This window comes from Netta rufina (genome assembly GCF_964035555.1).
Source record: "Netta rufina genome assembly, chromosome: 3".
NCBI lineage: Eukaryota > Metazoa > Chordata > Aves > Anseriformes > Anatidae > Netta > Netta rufina.
In genome coordinates, this window is record NC_140125.1 from 22,546,890 (window position 1) to 22,556,026 (window position 9,137).

A 9,137-nucleotide genomic window follows, 5' to 3' on the forward strand; every position below is an offset into this window, starting at 1 on the left:
GAAAAGAAAAGAACGGTGACAAATCATCTTGTTATTATTCAAGAGAAAAGTTCTTTTCCTTTTAGAATATGATTTAGCTCTATTTTACTCCTGAGAGTGGCTTTTGCAAAATATGACCTAAGGATATTTTGGACAAAAGGCTTAATTTTTCAGTAATAACTGAAAAAAATGCAGGTTAGTCAGAGTAAATCCATGAAGATAGGAAGATGATTGCAAATATTTCAGTATTTTATTTCAAAAGTTTTCTGTCCTAGAAGGGATCAGAGTACTATATATCTTGGCAGTCAGGAAAATACTGTATTAAATTTATGTCACATAAGTCTTAAGGGGAAGTGACAAAGACTCAGTAAAGACCTGCTACTTGGAGTACATTTAAACAGCAAAAAGTATCGTATAATGGAGTTTTGTTTTATTAGCAAATTACTTTGGTCTGGTTCATCAAAGTTTTGTTTGCAAAAAGTATTTTAATTTGATGATGAAAAAGAAATAAATGATGAACGCTCTTCTTAAAGGTTCTTGGAAAAACTTGAAGAAAGAAAATAATTTTCTATCATACTGAACGTGACAGCACTTTATGACCTCATGTGTTGCTCTTTTTCCAAACTTCTTCTTTTGAATTCTGGCTTCAAATTCTTCCTGAAAGAGCACATAAATAAAGCTGAATGGCTAATGGACTAAAAACACTTATGATCAGGTTTTCATAACGAAGATTATTAATGGCTTCCTTAGCGCATGCACTGACATATAGTGCAATATTCGTTTCTAAAGTAAGATTTAGAACTCTATTTGCAATAAAAAGGCTAACAGATGCAAATAAAAAATAAGAAATTCCATTACATAGCTACATGCAATGGATTTCTATTAAGGAAAAATAGAAACATTTTCTTCTAAAGGCAGAAAGAGCTTCCACAGAGCTTCATTAGGAACTCACATATATATGTGAGCTCCACATTCATCTTCTCAGACTGATGTGGATAGGTTTTTTTGTTGTTCATTTTTTATTGCTATCAGTGGTGCTAAAAACCTTGGATCTGTTTTTAAGTAGTAATGCACACACATCTTTCTTTGACTATTTTGGAATTGTAAATCTTCATACCTGAGGAATCAGGTTGAGAGATTAAAGGTTATCCAGAAACAATAACTTGGTTTCAGAGAAACATAAAATCATAGAATATCCCCATTTGGAAGGGACCCACAAAGATCATTGAGTCTGTCTCCTGGCACCACACAGGTCTACCCAAAAGTTCAGACCGTCCAACTAAGAACACAGTCCAAACGCTGCTTAAACTCCAACAGGCCTGGTGCTGTGACTACATCCCTGGGGAGCCTGTTCCAGTGCATGACCACCCTCTCGATGAAGAACCTTTTCCTGATATCCAGCCTGAACCTCCCCTGTCACAGCTTGACACCATTCCTGTGGGTCCTGTCACTGGTGACTAAAGGGAATAGACCGGCACCTACCCCTTCATTCCCCCTCATGAGCAAGCTGTAGGCCACGATGAGGCCTCCCCTCAGCCTCCTCTTTTCCAAGCTGAACAGGCCAGGTGACCTCAGTTGTTCCTCATACGTCTTCCCCTCTAGGCCCTTCGCCATCTTTGTAGCCCTTCTCTGGACACTCTCCAACAGTTTCACGTCCTTTTTGTACTGTGGTGGCCAGAACTGCACACAGTACTTGAGGTAAGGCTGCAACAGCACAGAGCAGAGCAGGAAAATCACTTCCCTTGACCGACTAGCAATGCCGTGCTTGGTGCACCCCAGGGTACAGTTGGCCCTCCTGGCTGCTAGGGCACAGCGCTGGATCATGTTTAGCTTGCTATCAACCACAATCCTCAGATCCCTCTCTGCAGGGCTGCTGTCCAGCATCTCGTCACCCTTGGTTTAAACAAGAAAAAGAAGGAGCATATACCCTTCTGCCAGGCTTCTAATCTTCTCCCAATTTTTCCTCCTTTTTCTTCTTAAAGGATAGTAATGAGAGATTTAAAACCAGAAATGAAGGCATGCAGCCTGAAAAATGACTCTATACAAAATGCAGCAGCCTGCCTATTTGTTGGTATAAATTATCATACACCCTCTAAATTGGCTCTCCACAAATCCCAGATTAGCTAAATGTTACTATCCTGATACTGAAAGCCAAGCTGCTTTTCTGTCTGCCACCCTGGTACCCCCTGGCTGCTGCACTCCTGAAGAACAAATGAAGAGCCTGATGGCATAGGGATACTTGCTCAGGCAGGAGGCCGAACAGCCTCATGAGCCTGATTTACTTGATAGGACTTGCTCTCAAAACAAAAACAAGAACAAGTACAGAACTAACTGTTTTCAGAATTAAAAGTATTATTTTTCTGTCTTTGTGTTCTTTTATAATTTCCTTAGGGCCAGACTCAAACGTCCACTCACTGCAACAAAAGCAAGCAGTTCTAAATCAAATAACTCAGCTGCCCTAAATATTCAGGTCAAAACTTATAATTCTAGTATTTTCTCAAATACTTTGTAAATAACACATAACACAGCAATTAGAAAAAGGAAAAAGGAAAAAAAAAAAAAAACACCTTGGGCAAGTGCCCAAAAACATACAGGAGCTGCATGTCTTATAGGAGTCAGGTGTCTTTGCTAACATGTTTTTGGTGGTGGTTGCAGCCCAGATACGCCTGTGAAGCTGGGCAGGGTGATTGCCTCCAAAGCAGATGAAGGTAGCAAAACCTATCCAATAAAAGATGGACCTGAGAAAAGTAAAGAAGTCCCAAGCACACGTTGCTTTGAAATGTGATGAATTGGCTGAACATAAGTTCAGTCAAGCTCCTTGTTCCAATCACTAATTTCATTTACAGGAAAATTGCTCGGTGAATTCAGAGAGTTCATTTGTCAATAATCATTTCTGTTGGGGCTGGAAGGAGAAAAAAGTAAAACAAGTTTAGTTAGTGCTACCATTTGGATGAAAGCTGAAAGAGTAATTTCACCTTAGCATGTCTGTCTATTAATAACTCCTTCATCAAAGTAAATCTATCAGTAGAAGTATATAGGCAAGATAATGAACTTGACAATTGTTAGTAGTTATGATTTTGCACAGGGAATAAAAACATTGTATGAAAACCTGCTTTCCCCAAAACTAATGGGATATCTGTTACTGATTTTAGGGAAAGCACAAATTTTTCTGCTCATCTTCTTTTAAGGATGAAAGTCTCCTAAAACACTTGGAAAAAACAAACAAACAAACAAACAAAAAAACACAGTTTTCCTGGGAGGGTACCTGTTGCAAGAATGTGGAGAGAAAACCTGATGAAGACAGGTTGTATGATGAATCTCTCTAGCACCCATCTTAAAGAGTATGTGTTTCTTGCTTGATAGAGTCACCTCTTTATTTCTCTTTATTTCTCCATGTCTATTAAATGTAATGTATTTCCCACTTCAGAACCTTCTAAAAACATTCAGGATACGGTAAGAATTTTGACAGACCTCATCTTATTTATTAAAATTTATACTGTGTCTATTACCTAAGTTTTCCATCAGCTAAAGAAGAGTTAGCTGGATTCACTGATTTGCAGGTGATCTCCATTGTGAGGAAGAGGGAGTGGAGGGGGATGAGTTGATTTTTCAGAAATACATTAGTTGGCACCAATGTATCTGAATGCAAGGTTTAGTTTTCTGCGTTTCATGTGTTCTTGCTACCAGCAAAATTCAAGTTGTTAAATGCATACTATTACTCAAAAATGTGATGGTATGACAGAAACCAGTGGTAAACCAATTCTTGCCTACACCTCAGCTTCCAGGAGAGAAAATAAATAAATAAATACATACATTCATTGAAGACTTTCTGATATAAGGATCATGACTTTTCGTCAGCACTCATGTGAGCAGTACATTCCAGTTGCAGTTCACATGTCTGCAACCTTATGTATTCAGGTTTCATTAAGGTAATTAAGCACATGTTTGGTTAACACGTGTTTCAAATTCACAAGTACTCATGGAGAGATTTCATATGCTGACAGCTCATGAGTATGTAAGAGTCTTAGAGTCCTGCTGAAGAGGGAATAAGAAGCTTTTTGAATTGAGTGGTTTTTTGTTTGTTTGTTTGTTTGTTTGTTTTTTCCGTTTGTTGTTTTGAATATCCTGATTGAAGTAGGATAGCTTTTTCAGTTGGATGCTGTTGAAGTATCAAAATCTGTAATTAAAGGAGGTGTAAGAATAGAGTTGCTGATCTTGTGCTAAGAAGTTTGAAAGTAAATGTTGAGCTCAGCTATAAAAAAGAACTTCCTTGCTTTATAGTTAAATATATTATTAAAAATTCAAGCTAGTTCAGTATGAAATCTTTCTTTAGCTCTTACATCATTGTACAAGGATATTATCTCATCCTCCTATAATACAATTTTTTCTTTGTATCTACAATACTGTTTTTGGCTAACCCTTCTGCATCTGTATTTAATAATGACTTTTACAGTCAATGTGAAATCACTGTGCTGAAGCTTCACCTGGCTTTGTGAAGACTCATAAATGTTAACAATGTAGATTCAGGATGATTTTATAATTTGAGATAATTAGACATAATTTTAAAAGATCCGGGGAACAAATAAATAAATTTTTTAAATAGAAATGTACATAAACTTTCCTGAGATTATTCTGTAACAATAAATGACTCATCTTGTAACTAACCATCTTAGAGAACTATTTTTTTCTGCAGTGTGTTGCTTTATAACTGGTGAGACATTCACATTGTCAGAACTTACAGGAACTGTATCTGCAGAACCCACATTGTATACAAACTAAGTCACTATACTGCCATAATTCCACTTTTTTTTTTTTTTTTTTCCACAATTCCACACTGTTATTCTTATTTGGGTATTAAAATTTTGGATTATTTTCTACTACAGACATGCTCAAGCCATACTCTTTTCTGTGAATTCCAAAGAGCACTGGACAACTTCCTAAGCTTACTTAAGCTTTTCTGCTTTTTCGTGTTTGCAAGTTTGTTTTTTTTTTCTTTGGCCTCAAGTTGCACACGGGAAGGTTTAGGTTGGAAATGAGGAGACATTTCTTCTCAGAAAAAAGCAGTCAGGAGTTGGCTGCCCACGATGGGTTGCCCAGGATGGTGGTGGAGTCACCGTCCCTGGAGGTGTTCAAGGAAAGGTTGGACATGGTGCTTAGGGACATGGTTTAGTGGGTGACATTGGTAGTAGGGGGATTGTTGGACCAGATGATCTTGGAGGGTTTTTCCAACCTTAATGGTTCTTTGATTTTATGATTCTTTTTGACTGTTCCCAACACTATGGAAAGAGCATGGATACTACACGTTGTGTATTTAGAGAGGCAGGTCATATATTTGTCTCAAAAAAATAGGATGTCTTTCTACATTTTTGAGTTATGCTCTTTGGAATATGTGTTTTTTGTTGTTTTGTTTCATTTTGTTCTTTTCCCTGGCAAGTCTGAGAAAATCAGTTAATTCATTACTGACTCATGTATTGAACTTTGACTTGCAAATGTTCACATCTTTACCTCATTCCTTTCCCATATCGCTTTCTGAGTCTCATTAGGGCCACTAATTAAGAGTTTGGAAACAGTACAAATACATGCAGAGAAGTGCTGGTGGACCTACACTATTGTTTTGTTAATTAACAAAAATAATAATAATAAAAAAAATTGAGTTCCTAGGTATGAGTCAAGTGCTGACACCTGCACAGAAAAGGATTTATGGTAACAAGAGTTTTCTGGAACCGTTGGTGCTGGTTCGTCACTTTTCAAGAGCTTCACCAAACTGTTCAGCAAAGCTCTTGAGCTAGCTCTGCAGCTCCACAGGGAACACCAAAGAAAAGCATTAGACTGGCACTAAAACCGAGAAAAAGCAATCTCTGAAGGCCCCTCAGATTTTTACATAACTCTCCAAACTCCTCTGAGGTATATGGGAATTTTTGTCAGATCACTTCTGTGGCCCAGAAACCACTCCTATTCTTTATGAAAAAAAAAAAAAAATAATAATAATCCAAATTTCTTAGCCTTGTCAGGACTCATTCTTCATGAACATCAGTCTCCTGGTGCAAATGAGAGGAAGAAAAGGATTTTTCAAAATATGCATTGAAATTCAAATGCTCTGGGGAAACAGGACAACGTTGCTTATCTCATATTCAGATGTGAAGTCTTTGAGTCTGGTAAGATTTGTACTGTGTTTAGAAGAGACATCAAAACAGGTCTGGTTCCTTTCATAAAGGATCTGTAAGACTGGCACTCCAGAGTGAGGTAGATTCATATTTCTTTTGAGATAATATACGCTGCAGCACAAAGATGCATAATGTAGTTTTGAGAAACACAGCTGAGGCACTGGAAAAAGTATAGGTATTCTATGACTGGTTGCTCCCCAGCATACTCAGAGCTAGCTCATGAATTTCTGTACAGTTCTGAGCTTTGTGGTATAGACAGGACCTTGTATAATTACAAGGAACATGTGTGGCCTCCAAGTACAGAATTGATTAGAACAGAATTGCTGATGTGATACCTGCAGTCACTGATATGATATCTGTAACTCATGTGAGCTGCCTCATGCATCTCAGTGTGGGACTGATTATTACTGAGGATTAACATACTTCTTAAAACTGGACCATGTTGTGTGGCACTACCAGGTCTTCCCCCTGCAGCTTGATATGATAAGAACAGAAAATGCTTTCTTTGTTCTAACCCCATTTATTCTCTCTCTCCTTGCTGGAGGCTGATGGTGCCATGCTGGGCAAGGATACCTCTCATTCTCTTCTGAGACTAAGCTATTAGCTGCACACAAGCTCTGACTGGCTAGAAAAACCTGTCACATCCAAGCAGCTAATGACCTATTCACCAGCTCTGTTTCTGAGTTGGTTATTTTCTGACTCAGAAGAGTTGAAAAGTTTTACATTGAGTGTCTCTTCCACATATGAAAGGCAAAAGACGAGTTCTCCAATCCTGTCTTTTTGTATGATGTGATTTACACTTCTCTATCTCTTGGCTGAAATACAGTAATGCATTATAGACTTATAGACTTATTATCAGATTATAGACTTACAATCAGTTCATGAAGATTTTGCAGATTGAGAAACTCCAGCTAATACAGGCTTCTTCAGGACAAACCCAGAGCAATATAACTATATTACATCTGTGGTTCTCTCCCACACAGGCTGCCAAAGGTGCGACCCCTAAGAGTAACTACTTTAATTGGTCTTATCCTAGTATTGTTGATATTTAAACTTTAAGCAAAAACAACCCAACAATAATAATAAATAATAATAATAAAAAAAAAAAAACACTATATTTGAAATGTTTGAAAAAAAAAAATGTTAGGATCCCTGTGCCACTTTTTTTTTTTTTTTTTACTTTCCTGGGTGTTGGCTCTGCTGCATGCACAGATCAAAGTTTCATGCTCTGTCTCACTAACCATGGCTTTACTGCAGATTTGTATATGCAGAATGCCAGCTTGTGCCTCAGCTGTTCTTCAGATGCTGCTGATAGTGATAAACAGAGAGGTAATTGCAGCTCTGTCTGGACTGGAAAGACGTCATAGGGTGGTTGTATCTCCAGCATCCCTCAGCCCACAATTTCAGTCCAGAAAAGCATTCAGGTCTATGTGATGGGAGACAATGACAGTCATTTGAAATGGGGTTTGACAACAGATTTGCTGACAAATGCTTCTGGATAATGCCTCTGGAGAGAAATAATGCTATAAAAGACATGACTTTTTAATTCAGTCTGAGCAAAGAAAGTTCAGACCCATCATTTATCGGAACCCATTACAAGAGTTAATCTGAAGATTTTGACATACTCCCAAGACAAATATGCTACCAAGAGTAAGACACATTCAATAATGTATTCACTAGGAAATGAGGACTGAAAGAGCTCTTTATATAGTTTAATACCCTTCTCCTAGCAGTGTCCATTCTGATGCTATATGATTCAGAGATGAATTGTGCCAAGAAATTGGTTGTGTCTTTCTCATCACGTAGCAGACTTGACCAGATGGTTAGTGCTTATTATTGCAGACACCCTAGTTTCGAGCCCTAGAGCATTAGGAAGCATTAGGAATTAAGTCTCCTGTAAAGCTTGGACCTCTTCATTATAGACTTTGGGGACATTTATGGCTTTCTTTTTCCTCTGCAAGTCATAGCAGAGGCCCACCTTTTTCAGCACAGGATTTCTCTTTGCTTTTAACATTGAATTAGACTGAAAATCTTTCCACATAGCTCTGCTCTGCTGGAATTCTTATGACAGAAGCAATATGTCCAATATTGTCTGCGCTTAGCTGGCACTTACTTATGATGTACATATTCAGCTTTTTCAATTCTTTCCTGGCAAATCAGTTTCTGCAGCCATATAATTTCTGCCACTCCTTTTCTGACTTATCTCCAACTTCTAATTTTTCCACTGGAAACTGAGGTAGCAAAAGGAATTTTCTGTCTTGGCTACCACACACATTACTGGGGAAAAAAATAAAAAAATAAAAAAATAAACAAAAAACAACCAATCAAACAAATAAACAAACAAACAAAAAACAACAACAACAACAACAAAAAAACAAATGACAAGTACAAAGACATAGGTCAATGACTACAATGTCTACGCAGGGTAGCAACAACAAATGAAATATTTATTTACAAAAATACAAGGTTCAAAAATTAAATAGCATTTTAAAGATTTTAAAACCTGCAAAATACTTAAGAATACTCTACATGCGACATTATTCCTCCCTAGGTATTTTTTTCTAAGGAACAATTCAATGATAACGGAGACTTAAAAAGCAACAAAGTCATCTTAAATCACCAATCTGAGATCATTAATATACAGGTATTTCATTGCCTTGCGTCTCATTTAAAATATGAACCACACCCCCTTGTTTTAATACAAATTTATGAATACAAGCACCCTAAAGTGTCAGTGAAGGTAGAAAGGAGTGCAATGTTTCACGCATATGATCAAGTCTAATGATTTTGACCTAAGATGTCAAGGTTTCTGGATAAATCTTCTTAGATATATTATTAGCAATAGTCATACTATAGATGTATCTTTTAATGTCTAGGATATTTGTACTGCACCTTTAGGGCTCCAAGGAATCCTGGAGCTTGTGCCTACCAGCATATCCAATTCTTACAGTAACTTGATTACAAACTTCCATTTGTTTAGCTTGGAGTGCTTTT